This window comes from Marmota flaviventris, chromosome 6, assembly GCF_047511675.1.
Source record: "Marmota flaviventris isolate mMarFla1 chromosome 6, mMarFla1.hap1, whole genome shotgun sequence".
Classification (NCBI taxonomy): domain Eukaryota; kingdom Metazoa; phylum Chordata; class Mammalia; order Rodentia; family Sciuridae; genus Marmota; species Marmota flaviventris.
In genome coordinates, this window is record NC_092503.1 from 147,494,790 (window position 1) to 147,510,418 (window position 15,629).

General features: G+C 47.0%; 1 long non-coding RNA gene across 2 annotated transcripts; it reads right to left on the minus strand.

The window, feature by feature from the left end:
• Nucleotides 1-8,832: 8,832 nt before the first annotated feature.
• Nucleotides 8,833-13,010, minus strand: LOC139706283 (uncharacterized). Of its 2 annotated transcripts, none has more exons than XR_011707892.1 (2): nt 12,870-13,010; nt 8,833-10,296 (listed from the first exon to the last, which is right to left on the minus strand). It is a non-coding gene; the product is annotated as an uncharacterized lncRNA (long non-coding RNA). The 2 variants fall into 2 exon arrangements; XR_011707891.1 differs by lacking the exon at nt 12,870-13,010 and adding an exon at nt 11,746-11,958.
• Between the last annotated feature and the right edge of the window lie 2,619 nt (nt 13,011-15,629).

Sequence of the window (15,629 nt, forward strand, 5' to 3'; positions counted from 1 at the left end):
AGGATCCTTATCCAAACTATAGTAGCACCCACGGATTTGGCTCAGCCAGAGCTGCCCTAGAAGACCTTGACTTGATGGCCTCCAACTACTGTCCCATCTCTTTGCTCCTCTTTCCAACAACTCTTCACAAAGTTGTCCACACCCATTGTCTCCTACTCTACCCCCATCTCTCGACTCCATTTTAATCAGACTGTCATCTCCCAAGCCTCTTCTGTCAAGCTCACAGTCAAACCCAATGGGCTCTGCTCAGCTCCATCCTGACCTCCCAGTGGCCTCTGGACCACCATCCCCCCATGCCTCTGCTCCCTCCTCTCTTGTCACCCTTGTGGCTCCTCCTCATCTCTCCAGTTGCCAATCACTGGAATATTCTAGGGCTCCGTCCTCACACTCCTCATCCTGTGCTACAGCGAGGTGGTATCATTGTCACTGGGTTTTAGAGAAATCATGAAAACTGCCAAACTCATTTTTCAGTAGTGACCTCTCTTCGGTACTCCAAACTTGAAGGCTCCACTTGGACCTCTAACAAGGCACGTCTACAGCTGAGCTCTCCACCTGCCTTGCAGAACCAGCTCTCTGCAGAGTGCGAATCACGACGCCCGAAGAGGTCTACATCCCAATCCCCAGGACCGATGAATATGTTGCCTTACGTGGCAAAAGGGACTTTACGGATGTGATTTATTTGAGGATCTTAGGAATGAGCAGATCATCCTGGAGGGTCTTTATCAGATCAGGAGGATCAGAGTCTAAGGGAGAAAAATTAGGTGTGATAACAGAATGAGAGGTTGGGATGATGGGCTTTGAAGTTGGAGAAAAGAGCAAGAGCCAAGGTATGGTTGGCGTCTAGAAACCAGAAAAGATAAAGAAATGGATTCTCCCCTGAAATCTCCAGAAGGAATAGACCCCGGCCAACACCCTGACTTTCGATTTCTGACCTCCAGAAGCACAAAGAATGAATTCATGTTATTTAAGCCATTAGGTTTTGGGTGATTTGTTACAGCAGCAACAGAGAACAAATACACACTGTCTTCCCCATGTCAGTGATCATGGCTCCATCCTTCAGCTCCAGAGGGACACTGGAGTTGGCCCTGTTTTTCCTCTTCCTCACACCCCGCATCCAAGGAATTGGCAAATTCTATTTGCTCTACCTTCAAACAGTACCCGGAATCCAATGGCTGTTCCTGAGCGCCACCAGGGACGCTCTGACCTACGCCATCGTCAGCTCTTCTTCCCAGATTACCTCCTAGAGGGCCTTCCTCCTTCTCCCCTTGTCCGTCATAGCTGCCCGAGTGACATGGTGAAAATGCAAGTTGGAGTTTAGCCTTCCTGTGTTTGATGCACCCCCCCCCCCGACATGTGGACAGAGCCCATGTCCTTACTGTGGACGATGAGGGCTTCTGAGTCCCCTTCTGAGCTCACCTTCTGTCCCCCCCCCCCCGCACCCACCCACTCTGCCCCAATCACGCCAGCATGAACTTCCAGATCACCTTTAGGGACTGAGGGGTGCTTCTGGCTGACGGCCCTCAGGGGCCAAGGATAGGCTTGGTGGGGAGAGCTGCTTCCCTCGACATCCCACCCTACAGCCAAGACATCCCCTCCCGTGACAGCCACGACCAGTGGGTAATGCGCCGTCTCCCCAACAAGCGACAGCTCTGCAGGGCCACCCTGTCGTCAGAGCTCCCGGGTGGCTGTCAGGCATTCACTAGAACTCTCACAGCTCATCTTCCTCTGTCGAGGTTCCCTCTCCTCCTTTCTCTTCCACAGCATGATCCCGAGAGCCCTCCCTGATGGTAGGCCAACTGCCATCTTGGAAGCTGCTTTCTGGGATCCCACCTGTGACCTGAGCTCTTTGCTAGGACACCCCTGACACTCCAAGTACTTTGGAGATGGCTGTTCCTTCCCATGGAGAGCTCTTCTCCCATGTGTTCCCAAATTGCACCCTCTCTTCTTTCAAGTCTCTGCTCAAATATCCCACAATCTGTGGCCTGTCCCGATGACCTTTTGTAAAAGAGCAAACACCATCATGTCACCAGACTACTCTCTGCATTAGGCAACTACAGTATTATCCTCATTAGGCACCGATTCCCTTTTTCCTTTTCTCTCTCACTGCGCTCCAGCTTCTTAAGGACAGAGACCTGTGTTTTGTTCCCCACTCTTTGCATAACAACTAAAAGAGCTGTCTGCTTAGTAGCAAAACAGGCTGCTTCTGGAACCGAAGTCTAGTCTCTGGACCCTACATCCCTGTGATGAAGCTCCTGCCGTTAGGGCAGTCATTTTTACCCATTGCTTCTTCTCCGATTCCTCTGATTCTGAGGCACCACATTCATGGCTTTCATGGTGTCCTCCCTGACTGTCTGCTCTGGGGTCTCCCCTTTGGTCTTTCTGGATTTTGCAGTCTGGCCCCCTAGAGCTGTCAGGCTAGCAGGAATCCCACCTCCCAAATGCACTTGTATTGTGGGTTCCTAAAACACTCCCCAATCCAAGGCTCCTCCCTCAGGGATGTCCCACCCAAGTCTGGCCAGCCCCCTAGAAAACCAGATTCAAGCTATGAGCCACTCCTTGGTCTTTCCCATCAGAGAGGGCATGTGAGCCAGAAGAGCCCGGCTGTGAATCCCAGCTCTGCCACTTACCAGCTGGGCAGCCTGGCCAGCCCCTCCCTTCCCTGTGCAGTGACTTCTTCCCAGCTGAGCCAAGTTGATGTCAGCCGGACAGAGCTGTGTGCAACAAGACATGAAGATGCAAGAAAAGTGTGTGACAGCTAGCGGACCGTCAGTAAAAGTCTCCCACACTGAAGTTCTCTGGAACACCTGCGCATTGTGTTCAATGGGGAAGCGCGTTTTCTCAGGAGGAAACTTGAGACCAGGTGGCTCCAACTGCAAAAAAAATCAAACCAAACCAAAACAACAACAGCAAAACTATTTGCTTTGGGAAACCGTTCTGCACGGCGTGAAGGTCCATGGTAGTTCCATATGCATTTGAGCAATTTGATAATCTGTTCACTAAAATTATATTGTCAGCCAAATATACTGAGTTCAGGCAGCATCTCGTATCAAACATGGTCTCACCCCCAGAAGGTAGCTTTTCATGAACAGGTAACAAAAGCGAAATGAATTGGTGGATTTCCCTCTCCCATCCTCACCTTTGCAGGATTTAGTGGAAACAGTTACATTCAACTTTGCCAAAGACACAAAAGCTTTTCTAGTTCTCATTACTTTGCTATTCAAAAGGAAGGGAGCAAGGGCTTTGGAGGTAGGGTGTGGTAAATTTAGCCGAGTACTGAAAGCAAGTTCAACACAAATATCCAATATGCTGGCAGACTGCACAATTCTCAAGTTATTTTTGTGATGGGGCGATGTTTTTCTTTTCTCTTCCGTTTTCTTCCCTCTTGAATTGCCTAATGATTTCCAATGAATAGAACGCTGTCCAGTTCAATCCAGTTAGCCCGCACTGAATACGAAGCAAAGTCAATGAGAGGTGCTGTGTTGACACTCTTTATTTCAACAGATTTCCAGCAGAGTGAAAAACAGAAAAGGAACCGCTGTTGGGGATGTTCACTTGCAATTTGCACCTTTGCTTTGCAAGTGGGTCATCGGCTCAGCAAAGAGAACACAAAGTCACAAAATAAGGTCACCACGGTTTCTGAAGTCTGAGCTGTCATCTCTTGGAGAAGCAAAACATGTGTGGACACATTATGAAAACGTTTAATATTCTTCTACGTGACTGGGTAGGAAGCTTCCCTGTCCAACGCGGTGAGCCGTGTCCTGTTGGATTGGCAGCAACCCCAGGTGGAGGACGACGGGTGTGGGCTTAGCTTTCCGCAACCAGCACGAGGCTCCTTGCACCACCAGCTGCATCTTGTCTGCAAGGCTGCCTGAAAGAATGTGTTTGCAGTCGTCATTGATCACTCTTTAATCCACCCTGCGTTAGAAACGGAATAGTATCTCTTCTCGACATACTTTGTCCTTTCTCGTGGATGGGGGTGAACATCGTGCCCTTGAGAATATGGAGCACACATCCAAGGAGCCAGGTGGATCCCTCTTCAAAGGCAGCCCGTGATTGTTTGGAGAGTCCCAATTTCCTCCTGGGAAGTTGAGTGTGGGTTCAAGGGGGATATTTGTGTCTAGGAATATTTCCCAGGGGAAGCCTTGGCATTTAAACTTCTCTTTTCATTTTGTGAAAATGAAATACTTTTGTAAAAAAAAAAAAAAAGTATTACATGCTTATGGCCAAAAAATGAACAGGACACAGTGAAGAGTCATCTCCCTCGTGTCACTGTCCCCTCCCCAGTTCCCTTCTCCAGAGGCAACTACTGGTCCCAATTTTCTTGTGATTCCTTCCCGTGTCTGTGCATATAGAAGAGGAGCTTTGATTTTTGGGATGCATTTTTATATGTTCAGTTCAAGCGGCTCATAAGACGCCTCTTCCAAGTAATTCTCCATGGCAACACAACTCTGGAACACACACAGACTTAGACTTGTACACACAGGCGTCCTCTCAGGCATAAAATGGAGGGAAGATGATGCAAGAGTGGATAGAAGGCATATTTCAGTGAGCCTCAGTGGTTAGTGGCTTCTCAGATGGTTCCAGACAGCTTTCTCTACAGAAATAGCTCCGCGAGAACACCCCAGCCCACTCACGCTGCGGAACAGATCTCAGGAGCTGTCTCGGTGCAACCTCCCCTCCAAGTTCAAGTCTAAACACATCAGAGCTTGGCAGGCCTGCCTCAGCACACAGATCTTGGGCTCCCCAGGCTCGGCTGGTTCCGTCCCCAGGAGCCAGCTGAGCTTTCTCACGGTTCACACCTGCTCCTCCCCCACATGAGTGGAAAGCCCCTCAAGCCTTTCTGTCACCAGGGGGAATCAAAACCCAACTCACCCTGACACTCTGAAGAAAAATCAAAGGAAGCCCACCAGTGCATACGAAGCCATGTGTATGTGTGTGTGTGTGTTTGTGTGTGTGTGTGTGTGTGTGAGAGAGAGAGAGAGAGAGAGAGAGAGAGAGAGAGAGAAATAAGTAAATCATTCCACTGGGGAGGCCATTCTGAAATTAAGTGATGCATAGTACTGTCGAAATTTGGAAGGTATATTTGTCCTTAGAACAGAGGTGGCGGAATGAGCGTGATCCAGAACAAGGTGGTAAGTTGTTGTAGAGATTTTCCATCACTGAAGTGTGAACAAGGGCACTTGAGTACTTTTACTGAAGTATTGCTATACCACAAGAAGCACTGTCAAAAGTATTAGTAAAATCAGCCTGTCTGTCTTCAAAAGGTGACTTTTAATATAAGAGCCAAGTGGAAACCAATAGAAAAGGTTCGTTTTTCAACCGACACAGGTGTACTTTAAAGTATAGGTCTTGGCGGGGAGTAGTGGCACATGCCGGTAATAACACTAGCAGCTTGGGAGGCTGAGGCAGGAGGGAGGATCTCAAGTTCAAAGCCAGTCTCAGCAACTCAGCAAGGTCCCAGGTAATTTAGCCATACCCTGTCTCAAAATAGAAATTAGAAAGGGCAGGGAATGTGGGGCTGGGGATATAGCTTGGCTCTGTTGGAAGAGTGCTCGCCTTGCGTATAAGGCCCTGAGTTAGATCCCCAGAACCACACAAAAAAAAAAAAAAAAAAAAAAAAAAGGTGAGGGATGTGGCTCAGTGGTTAAGTAACCCTGAGTTTAATCCCTGGTACATATATATATATACAGGTCTTGCTCCTGATTGAAGAAATAGTTACTTGTACGTATGTATAGTTTTGGAAACATTAGAAAGATCCCTTTCCAAGAAAATACCTCCTTGCCTGCTGAATAGTGCCTGAAAATCCTTCACTGGCTGAGAAAGTCTTAAATTCCACAATAACAGATTAAAGGGTAATAAGCAAGTTCCCCTGAAAAGAATAGCAATGATAATAATGCTCATTTCCTGAGAACTTACTCATGGTAAGGGCTTTACTTTCCCTCCTACACAGAGCTTACATGAATGATCTCCTTTAATCCCTGTGGCAGCTCCTCCCCGTGACCCTAGCCTCTGAATAGTCCTGCCTTCTGTGCAATCTTCCCCTTGAAACGGAGCTGCCCATGACTCACCTATAACCGAAAGAATGGGGCAGAGGTGATGCCCTGGGGCTTTTGTAAAGCTAGATCAGGAGATGCCTTACTACTTCTGCCTTGGTCCCTCAGGATGTTCCTTCTGGAGAAAGCCAGCTGCCCTATAAAAAACCCCAACTCTCCTGAGGCTGCCATATTGCCAGGAAGCCCATGTAGCCACTTGGAGTAGCTGAGTGGGGGAAGAGACCCTGGGTCCACCCTTCGCTATTCTGTCCATCCCATACCACATACCAGGCATGTGAATACAGATGCCATTTTGGATGTCCTGTTCGACATAATCTTTGGGTGTTTCCTGTCCAGCTGACATTTGACTCTAACTGCATGGGAAACTCCAAGTGAAAATTTCCCATCTGGGCCCAACCAATCCACAGAATCCTCATAAACAGTATCAAGCTTCTATTTAAAGACTTTCAGTTTTAGGGTGTCTTGTTATGACTGAAACAATCCCCATGTTTACTCTGAAAGGTTTTGAGTCTTATCATCAACTCTCTGACATCCATTTCACCCCTTGCTCGGTGAGCATTCTGGGGAATTGATCCCCGTCTGCCAGTCACCCTAATTAGTCTATGCTAGCTGCTCACAAAGCATTGTCCAATAGCACCACTGTCACAGCAGGACTTTTTAGACAGGCAAATTCTCTAGGCTGAATCAGAGGCTCCAGGACTGAGGCCCAGTCATCTGTGATGAGTAGGTCCTTCAGGTGATTCAGAATAGTGCTGGAGCCTGGGAGCCACTGGTCTCTAGACCAATCAGATTAATTCTGTCCCTCCTTGTTAGTGGTTGGCTTAGGACCCCAAGCCCAAGCCAGTCAGCGTGTAACCTTCTCTGTGTTCCTGGTTAGTTTGTGGTTAAGAGTGGCCTTCTGTCTGGGGAAGCCATTCTGACTGTGAAGAGAACTAGCCTGCAGATGTCACCGTCGCTGAGGCTGAAGAGCAGAGCTGTAGTAAGAACCTGAGGCCCTGACCCAGGTCAGTCAGCCTGCCCCATCTTTGGATTGTTAACCCTGTGGGTCAAAAAGTGTCCCTTTCTGGTTAAACCCATGCGAGTCAGCTCTTCAGTCACTTGCAACTGAAAGGGTACCTCCAGCCATCTCCATCGTCCCCATCTCTGTTTCATATGAGAAGAGAGGTCACGGCACGAGCTCGGGCCACTGGGAAGGAGAGGGGCTAGGATTTGGACCAGTCTCTTTGTGCTCCCTTCCTGGGAGGAGAAGGATCTGTCTTTTTAGTGGACCAGGTACTGAGACCACACGAGGGAGTGGGCATCTGACCAAAAAGGGACCCCGTGGAATGAAGAGCAAGTCCATAGAGGGGAAGCAGGGAGCCTACAGGACACATTGCTGCTGACTTCTCTTCAGGGCTGGCTCTGTGCGCTGACCTTCCTTCAGGTCCTTGAGTTGAATGACGTCCTTTCTCCTCTCTTCTCCCCTGAACAGACTGACATAATGTGTTGTTCTGCAAGACCCACAGGGAGAGTGGAGAGCCAGTGTTCCTTCCAGGCGTAGGCCGATTGGTCCATGTGCTTCTATAAATGGCATCCACCCACATCATATTACTCCAAAGACGGGTTATAAGCACACAAGGAACAATCTGGAAGATTCCAATTGTCAACGCAGCCAAAAGGTAGCAGCAGCAGATCCTACCCAAAACAGTGTTTTTGTAATGGTGGCAAGCTCTAGCCCAGCGCCCCCCCACCCCAGAGGATGCTGACCTTTGAGGGGGGCTCCTGCTCTCTCCCTCCAGTGTGTATCCATGGCAGCTCAACTTTCTCCCACTCCCACATGTGCCACATGACTCTGGGTGCCCCCTCAGAGTCATGTGGCCAGTTTTCACCTTCACATGAAGCTGGGAACAGGGAAGTCCCAAGGTTCCAGGGCAGCTGCGGCTAAAGACAGTGTGACACAAGGCTTCCGAGAAACAAGGCAAGCCAGAAGGTGACAACTCGTGTCTCTGATGATCATCCAGAATCTACAAATGAGGGCAGATGATCTTTGTTAAATATTCTGATGGGGAACGTGCCTTGAATTCTGAACAATTGGTATGGGAATCAGTTGAACATTTACTGAAGACTCTGCTGGGGGGTGGAGCATTATTTTGGCACTGGGAAGGGGCCCTAGATGAAGGACCGTCATTGCAAGATGTTTAGAAACAGCTATTAAACAACAGGTCAAGTTCAAAATAGCACCCTAAAGACAGTAAGATGCACTAACACAAAATTGTTTCTAGGTCCTGAGATATTTTAGAGAAATTGAATCTGCATGGAATAGATATAGACTTTCTTCATTGTTATTTCTAAAGCAATTCGGTATGACAACTATTTACCTAGCATTTACATTATATTAGTGTTAGAAGTAATCTAGAGATCATTGAAGTAACAGGATGGGGCTGGGGATGAGTATACAGAAAGACGTGCATAGGTTATTTGCAAATGCTATCCCATTTCATATAAGAAGCTTTGAGCATCTCAAAGCATTTTTGTATTGCGGGGCGGGGGGGTCCTGGAACCTCCCATACAGATGCCAAGGGACAACTGTATTGTTATTACACCTAAAATACTGATGAGGAAACTGAATCACTGAGAAGGCAGTTGTCTGTGGTCACACAGGATTCATCCCAAGGCAACATGGCTCTGGAGGTAATGGAGGAAAGATGATACCTGAGGTCAGATCTTATTGGAGACTATATTGTGTTCTGGGCTCTCGTGTCTTCAAATGAGAGGATTTCAAGCAAGACAGGAGACTTGGTAAAAATATAGCAAAGTTTATTAGAAGGGAAAGAAGGGGGGAGCACCCTCAAGGGAGAGAGTGGGTCCTCTTAGAAGAGCAGCAACTTCTTTGTGTCCCAGATTTTTTTTTAAACCTTTATTTTATTTTTTATTTTTATGTGGTGCTGAGGATGGAGCCCATTGCCTCTCATGTGCTAGGCAAGCACTCTTCCGTTGAGCCACAACCCCAGCCCCTGTGTCCCAGTTTTTACTGAAGAAGTGGGGAGACTGTTAGAAGGTCCTGCCCAAGTATCACCTCTAGGTTCTGGATGGACAGATACTTTAGCTAACGACATGAGGGCAACTCTTTTGTCTTGGCTGATGGGTCCTAATTGGAACTGGTTTTGTAGAATTCATGGTAGAAGGCTCCAGTCTTAATCCTCCTGCTTCCCTAGGTCTGCACATGCATCTCTGGTCTGAATTGTTTGTCTTAGCAATGAGGCCCTTCTGAGCAAACACATTCTTGCCTTTTGGTTCTTACCCCCTAAATCTGTCTTCCTCCTGTTATAGGAGGAAGAGTTTCTGGGGCTGAGATCAGGCGAGGGTCTTCAAATAGCTAAATCACTATTTGAGGCAGGACTAATGATTAACTCATTTGCTCTAAGACTCCTGACCTGCTCCTCGTGTCTAGCTGCTAGCTGGGGCTACACTTCCCACCCCGACACAAGATGTTAACAGGGAGGTACACAGAGAAGAATGGGGTGGATCTAGAAACTTCTTGGAGGAAGTAAATATTGACAAAGAACTGTGGCGATTCAGGGCAATGTTAGGGGTCGACTGTTCACTTGTGCTATTTTTAATGATTGTGATGAGCTTTGCATGTGCTGGATCACTCCACCAGTATGGGGAACTGGGGGGAAAGGATGGCCAGATCACTTTCTTCTACAGATGAGACAACTAAGGTCTGAAGCGAGTCTGCGATGGCCTGGTCAGCGCCTCCCAACTCTGGGAGTTCCCCGGGTGCAGCCGGCGAGGGCAAGTGCAACAGGGCTGGCATCTCTCGGGTGGTGTCCGAAAGTCTCAAGAGACTGTCCGGGTTGGGGAGTGGCGCATGTCAGGCAGCTGGAGGAATGGGAGGGCTTGCCCAGGGCTGTTCGGATGCACCCTGGACTCCTCCTGGAGCCCCCCTGCGGTGCACCCTCAGGCTCTGTGGCGCCACCTTCTGGCCCAGGCTGACTCGCTCCAGAGATGGGGACCGCTGCCGCAGAAGCTGTGAGTCCCCCACGCACAGAGCAGGGCAGCGACCAGCAAAGCCTGCCCCGCCGTGGTGTCCTACAGGTCCTGGCAGCCAACCCAGACGCAGGATCTCTGTTTCTCTCCTTGTGCTCATCAGGAGTCAGCTCTGTTCCTCATCGACGTTTTGAATATAATGATTTTAAAATCATATGATGATGATATTGATATGATGATGGTGGTGGTGGCTTCATTTAGTTTCCCTTGAACCCTGATGAATGATAATTCAGATTTTTTTTTTTTTTGGTACTGGGATAGAACCCAGGGAGCGCTCAACCATTGACCCACACCCCCATCCTTTTAAATATTTTATTTGGAGACAGAGTCTCGCTGAATTGCTTAGGGCCTCACTAAGTTGCTGAGGCTGGCATTGAACTTGTGAGCCTCCTGCTTCAGCTTCCAGAACTGCTGGGATTTCAGACATCCGCCACCCTTGACCAGGTCTCTTGTGTTTTTATTATTTTTTCTTTTTCTCTCCCAGTAAGCACCTGGCCTTGACTTTGTTACATACATGTGTCTCAGTCCTGTTCTCTGCAGGTATACCTGGATGAAGGCACAGGTATGTAATTCGCAGCATCCCATAAATAGCGTGTTGCTTGGTAGAGAACATAGTGGGTTCTAGTCCCCACCCTGCCCTCTGAATAAGTGGGAGGGCTACTTATCCACAAGCATCCCTTAACAACTGTGAACGCTATCTACTGTCTGTAGGTTTTCTTTTGCTTTTCCTATAAAATGGAAAAGATGGAAGCAGGAAGCTGGGGAAAGCAACGCGTGCAGGAGCACAGGCTTTGCAAGGCCACAACAACAACTGAGCCAAAAGAGACTTCGGTGTGGCAGCTCCCCTCCTGTTCTTTTTGAGCAAAAGGGAGCTGCAGGTGGCCTAGGCTACACTTTGGTTAAAACCATATGACCTGCTAGGTGTGGTGGCTCAGGCCTGTGATCCCAGCAGTTCTGGAGGCTGAGGCAGGAGGATCACAAGTTCAATGCCAGCCTCGGCAACTTAACGAGGCCCTAAGCAACTCTGCAAGACCCTGTCTCTAAATAAAATATGAACAAGGGCTGGGGATGTGGCTCAGCTTATGCACCTCTGGGTTCAATCCCTGGTACCAAACAACAAAACAAAACTATATAGAGGAGTTTTGAGAACTACCCAAAGGTGTATGTGGATTGTCTAAATAATAACCCCTTCCCCCAGGCATCCGAGTTAGTCCAGAATTATAGTTGGATCTTAGAAACTAGTCATGACATTAAAAAAAAAAAGTAATTGTAGATTTGGTTGGAAAACCAGTAAAAATATATTGTGAAACAGAATAAAATAAAATTACCCACAATACTGCTGGAAATAAGTGTATCCGGCCACTGAGGGGTGGCACTGATTGCATGGCCTGTGCTTTATTTTCGTGAACATGTAACCAGCACTGTTGAATGCCAACCTGATGACCAAGCCCAGCCCTCTTCTGGCTTGCCCTCCTCCTACCAGAGCAGCTAAAACTACTAACCATTCCCCTTGTAATCTGTGTGACTCAATCCCAGTCTATGTGATATAAAGGGTTTTCTATGGTGGGCAATCATTCTTGATTTAAAGGAAAGAGACATGAGAAGAGTCTCTCTGCACTCACCTCTCTCTCCCTCTCTTTCTGAAGAGTCCCTCTGCACTCACCTCTCTCTCCCTCTCTCTTTTGCTTTGGATGCCGGTCATGTGAGGATAGGATGCCTGGAGCTGTGGCAGCCTTCTTGTGATCAGATCACCCTCAGTCTGAAGCAGAAGGCTAACACTTAAGGAAGGCAAGGAAGGTGGAAAGATGAAAGGAGATCTATTGCTTGAAGGCAGCCTTGAGCTGTCAATCCAATCCTGAGGACTTCCTATTTCTACACTGAAGTAATAAAAAAGACATTAGGTGGAAGCTACTGCTTGTTTGAGGTTACCTGCTGCTGAAAGCCTCCATGCAACTGACACATATGTAAAAAACAATGACAGTAACAAAAACAACTGTGCATGTTTCCATGGGCTCACTGAACATCATGCTCTTCCGGGCTTCATCTTTTCTTCACAGTCTTAGCCACTGAGGTTTGCACAGACACCAATTCTTTTGTTTTTGGTACCACGGGTTGAACCCAGGGGCACTCAATCACTGAGCCACATCCCTAGCCCTTTTTTTTATATTTTATTTTGAGATAAAGTCTCACTAAATTGTTTAGGGCCTTGCTAAGTTGCTGAGGTGGGCCTTGAATTTGGGATCCTCCTACGTCACTGGGATTGCAGGTGTGTGCCACTGTGCCTGGCACAGACAGCAATTCTTGAGGTTGAAGAGACACTGCCTATTACAATAGCCCCTGGAATGCTGGTCATGCAAACTATAATACTATGCAAACATGAAAGAAATAGTAAGAAATACTTCTGTTTAGGAAAAGATATTGACTTTTATGCTGTCTGTGGAGAAAAAGATACCACCAAGCAGCTGTGTCTGTCCTCCTGAGAGAATGAGTGTCCAGGACACTGAGGTGGCCTAGGGGCAGGGGTTTGAAGAATCATTGCTGAAAAACAGCAGCAGCAGAAATAATATGCTAAGCTGCATCTACCCTCCGAATACAGCTCCGGGGCTTTAATACTGAGCCGACTGAGGCTTCAGAATCATGAACTGAATAGAGTTTACTGAAATATTAGTGCGTGTGCAAAAAAGGAAAGAGAAAAAAGGATTAAACTGAAAGGAAAAGTTAAGGCCTTCTTTATACTTATGTATTTCAAATACTCATTCCTTAAACTGTGGGTCTCAAAATAGTTACCTGCATATGTGCGATAAGACGACAAGAATCTCAGTGATCTGTAGGCTGAAGACGCTGCTGGACAGTGGCCTCTCTCAGTGCCCATGGGCCCAGCACCCTTAGGCTTCATGGCAGGAGCCTCCTGTGGAAACTGCAGATTACAATGGAGACGTGACTGGCACACCAATGAACGTGAAGCTCTGCCTTGGAACGCCTGAGGCTCAGATTCCAGAGAGAAATCTGTTTCTAGAAAATGCTTTCCTTTAAAACAATTTTCTTATTTTTGGAAAAACCAAAGGCCCAAAGTGAAAAGGACTGAGTTTGTTCATGCACCACAGATGTGAAATGGGGCCCAGAGAGGACGGGGTGGACGGTGACTCACATCTAACACACCATTTGCGAGCTTGAAGGCAGAGTTTGCAGATCACTCAGGGCCTTTCCCTATCTCAGAGGCTAATCACCTTTTAGAAACTGCTGCTAACCCTCAAGTCTAGTTGCTCTGATTCTAACTTTAAGATTTCTAGTTGGAGAAAATGAAAGGTACCCAGCATTAATTTCCTGACTACTTTTCTATTTCATTTGCCCAATTTTCCAAAGCATTCCTGTGGAGCAGACATTGATTACCCTGAAACTCTGCTCGCAGAGCTGATTCCTGGGAAACCTGCCCAGTAGGCTCCCAGGGAGGTGAGCATGCAGCAAGGAACCACAGCACCCCTCAGGAGGCTGATGCTTGCTGCAGCCCAGCCCCCCCACCCCTCCCCAGACCATTCCTTTCCAGGTGTTCTCAGAGTGGAGCTAATCAGGGTGAGGCTTGTGTCAGAGGTAGCTGCAGACATGGGCCCTAGGTGCTTATAGAGAGGAGAGTTCTGATGGCATCTTAGTGTGCCTTGCCCAGACTTTGGTTGTGCAAGCTGAAAACAGAAATCATTTTCTGTCCAAGCTAGCCTGAGGTGGAATCCCATTACCTGGTCCCCCCTGCCCCCCAGTCCTCTCTAAAAACCTGTGCATTGTGCTCATCATTTCCCCGAAGAAGTACTTAAAATACTGTACACAAGTATGCTGAATAATTCTTTTGAATAAAAATTTATTTTGTAGATCAAATATTTACTTTTAAATACTTTAATGTAAATTCAAATTTTCAGTTATTAGATTAACTTACAATTCACTCATTTTATCATATAAAGGATACAGTGAATACAGTTGTTCTAGACAGAAGTTATTTTAGTTTTTCATTTGAACCACTGGAAAAATGTATTAGAGAGCTGAGATGTAGCTCAGTGGTTGAGTGCTTGCCTAGTATGCATGAGGCTCTGGCTTCAATTCCTAGCCACCCTTTGTCCCCCAAAATATTAGTCACAAATAATTAAATATTTTTAGATAATAAAAACCTAATACACACTCCATTAGATAATAAACCATGTAATTGAATATTTGCTTAAGTAATAAAAGGGTTAACAAATGATTTTGGTTGTAATCAAAGGAAACTTAGGTACAAATCTGCAGAAAGATATATATTTTCCAAATAAAATTCCAATAAAGGACTAAACAGTCTTGAGTATTTTAAATAAGGAGTACATTATTTCCAGTCAACATGTTTTTTAGTGCCAAAAAAGCCACAACAAAGTTGGTAAATGTCTGCTGAAGTCAGAGGTCTAGAGTACAGGGTGCAGATTTGTTCAGGATGCAGAGGTCTTAGAACACAGCAGAGCAGGATGCTAATGACGGGCAAAGGGTGGAGAGGGAGCCAGACAAGGAGGGCAGATGGCAGTGCTGAGCACAGCTATGCTTGGACGGCCGGGAGAGACAGGTCTGCTGGGGCTGAGGCTTGAGGCATGAGTCAAGCCTTTCTTCTTGAACTTGCAACTTTCCAATGGAGGGGCTTGGCATATTTGAGGGGAAAAATGCCCACGTTGTTTTAGTCTTGCTAGATAATGCCCAATTTCCTAAGGTGATCTGACTTCTCAGGAGCTGGAGGACAGGAAGCTGTAACTGTCTAGACATAGCTGGCTCCCACCGTGCAGATGCTGGAGCCAGCTCAACGATTTTCAAATATAAAACACTGGCTAAATAATGGGAACCAGTCCCAAGCCCTGCTGAACTCCAGACCTACATGCCATCCACATCTTCTAAAGGACAGTTCATTGTCCCCAAGCCCAACAGGGCTGTTCTGTGCTGCAAGAACTCTCAGAAAAACCAAAGGTTCTGTTGATGGGATGATGAGGCCCACTAGGCCAGGAGGCACGATGTGGGAGTGCCTTTAGCAGACACAAGACTGTCACCCCACTGTTATTTAATGGTCAGGATGAAAGGACGGCATGCTTGCTTTTGACCTACCAAGGTCAGTGTTTCAAGTAAACACAATGGCACATGGTACCTTTGCTCCTGGGGGCTTTATTTCGGAGCTGTGACCTGGTGAGTCCCTCTCCAGCTCTATCCTAGGTTGTGCTGACATTAGTCACAGTGTGGTCTTCGGGGGGGGGGGGCACCTATGGGGCCTTCAAGGTGTCTCAGGCAACGGCTGAATGCACTGTTCTTCCCAGGGACTCTTCTTAGAAAGGGGAAAGAATATACTGATGAAATATTTTGTTAAGTCATTAAGACAATTTTTGATCTACTTGAAAAGGAATAAATTAGGATATTTCACTTTGAAACTGCTTCCACTAATAGAAAAGTACTTGATTATCCTATGGTCTGAAGCTCAGAATGCTTGGTTTACAAATGTTTTCTAAAATAGTAAAGACTTCCTAATGCTTAGAAATTACATCTGAAGGACAAAGGTAA